We start from the raw sequence: 2,554 nt of genomic DNA, 5'->3' as shown, positions 1-2,554 counted from the left end.
TCTTCCAAAGTCTCAATACCAAATAATTTGGCATTCAGCTTTATGATTACACCAAGGTACTTGGTAACTTGCTCTTCAGTAACATCCTCATTCTCTTCAGAAGATGAATACTCGTCAGAGCTCATGAAGGGCATAAGGAGGTTCAATGGAATCTCTATGGTCTCTAGATGAGTCTCAGATTCCTTTGGTTCCTCAAAGGGAAACTCCTTATTGATCACTGGACGTCCCAGGAGGTCTTCCTCACTGGGATTTACGTCCTCCCCTTCCTCTCCAGGTTCGGCCGTGTTGACTATGTCAATGACCTTGCACTCTCCTTTTGGATTTTCTTCTGTATTACTTGGGAGAGTACTAGGAGGGATTTCAGTGATCCTTTTACTCAGCTGGCCCACTTGTGCCTCCAAATTTCTAATGGAAGACCTTGTTTCATTCATGAAACTTATAGTGGCCTTAGATAGATCAGAGACTAAGTTTGCTAAATTAGAGGTATTTTGTTCAGAGTTCTCTGTCTGTTGCTGAGTGGATGATGGAAAAGGTTTACTATTGTTAAACCTATTTCTTCCACCATTATTAAAGCCTTGTTGAGGCTTTTGTTGATCCTTCCATGAGAGATTTGGGTGATTTCTCCATGAGGGGTTATAGGTGTTTCCATAAGGTTCACCCATGTAATTCACCTCTGCCATTGCAGGGTTTTCAGAAGATGCCTCTTGAGTACTGTTGGATGCAGCTTGCATTTCATTCAGACTCTGAGAAATCATATTGACTTGCTGAGTCAATATTTTATTCTGAGCCAGTATGGCATTCAGAGTATCAATTTCAAGAACTCCCTTCTTCATAGGCGTCCCATTACTCACAGGATTCCTCTCGGAAGTGTACATGAACTGGTTATTAGCAACCATGTCAATGAGTTCTTGAGCTTCTGCAGGCATTTTCTTTAGGTGAATGGATCCACCTGCAGAAGTATTTAATGACATTTTAGCCAATTCAGATAGACCATCATAGAATATATCCAGGATGGTCCATTCTGAAAGCATGTCAGAAGGACACTTTTTGGTCAGTTCTTTGTATCTCTCCCAAGCTTCATAGAGGGATTCACCTTCTTTCTATCTGAAGGTTTGAACATCCACTCTAAGCTTACTCAGCTTTTGAGGAGGAAAGAACTTGGCTAAGAAAGCCTTGACCAGCTTATCCCAAGAGTTCAGGCTATCCTTAGGTTGAGAGTCCAACCATATTCTAGCTCTGTCTCTCACAGCAAAAGGGAAAAGCATGAGCCTGTAGACTTCAGGATCTACTCCATTAGTCTTAACAGTATCACAGATCTGCAAGAATTCAGTTAAGAACTGAAAATGATCTTCAGATGGAAGTCCATGAAACTTGCAGTTCTGCTGCATCAGAGAAACTAATTGAGGTTTCAACTCAAAATTGTTTGCTCCAATGGCAGGGATGGAGATGCTTCTTCCATGTAAATTGGAATTAGGTGCAGTGAAGTCACCAAGCATCCTCCTTGCATTATTATTATTTTCGGCTGCCATCTCCTCTTCCTGTTCGAAAATTTCTGACAGGTGCTTGCTGGATTGTTGTAATTTAGCTTCTCTTAGTTTCCTCTTCAGAGTCCTTTCAGGTTCTGGATCTGCTTCAACAAGAATATTCTTGTCCTTGCTCCTGCTCATATGAAAAAGAGGGAACAGAAAAATAATAATAATAGGGATCCTTTTTACCCAGGTATAGAGGTTCCCCTGTGTGAGTAGAAGAAGAAAAGAATGTAATGTAAAGAAAGAAACACAAGGGTGAGGAGAGCAGAGATGTGAGATGAAGAGAAGTGTTAGTAGATTTTCGAAATTAGTTTTTGAAAAAGGTTAGTAATTTTTGAAAATTAGGAATAAAATTAAAATCAAAAATTAAGATAATTAGTTAATTAAAAAGAATTTTTGAAAAAGAGGGACATATTTTCGAAAATTAGAGAGAGAGGGTTAGTTAGGTAGTTTTGAAAAAGATAAGAAACAAACAAAAAGTTAGTTAGTTAGTTGAAACAAATTTTGAAAATTAATTTTGAAAAGATAAGAAGATAAGAAGTTAGAAAAGATATTTTAAAATCAAATTTTTGAAAAAGATAAGATAAGAAGATATTTTTGAAAAGATATGATTGAAATTAGTTTTGAAAAAGATTTGATTTTTAAAATCACAATTAATGACTTGATTCACAAGAAATCACAAGATATGATTCTAGAACTCAAAGTTTGAATCTTTCTTAACAAGCAAGTAACAAACTTGAAATTTTTGAATCAAAACATTAATTGATGATGTTATTTTCGAAAATTAGGAGATAAAGATAAGAAAAAGATTTTTGAAAAATATTTTTAAAATTTTCGAAAATAAATAAGAAAAATGAAAAAGATTTGATTTTTGAAAAAGATTTTGAAAAAGATAAGATTTTTAAATTGAAAATTTGATTTGACTCATAAAAACAACTAGATTTTAAAAAGTTTTGAAAAAGTCAACTCAAATTTTCGAAATTTATGAGTGAAAAAGGGAAATATATTTTTTTGATTTTTGAATT

General features: G+C 35.0%; 1 non-coding gene across 1 annotated transcript; it reads left to right on the top strand.

Annotated features, from left to right (window-relative positions):
* The first annotated feature begins 1,025 nt into the window (after positions 1-1,025).
* Positions 1,026-1,133, top strand: LOC112745241 (small nucleolar RNA R71). The gene has a single exon (XR_003173179.1). It is a non-coding gene; the product is annotated as a small nucleolar RNA R71 (small nucleolar RNA).
* Positions 1,134-2,554: the final 1,421 nt, after the last annotated feature.

The sequence above is a fragment of the Arachis hypogaea genome, chromosome 14 (genome assembly GCF_003086295.3).
Source record: "Arachis hypogaea cultivar Tifrunner chromosome 14, arahy.Tifrunner.gnm2.J5K5, whole genome shotgun sequence".
NCBI lineage: Eukaryota > Viridiplantae > Streptophyta > Magnoliopsida > Fabales > Fabaceae > Arachis > Arachis hypogaea.
Note: the sequence above shows the minus strand (reverse complement) of the source record. Positions and strands in the feature narration are given on the sequence as shown.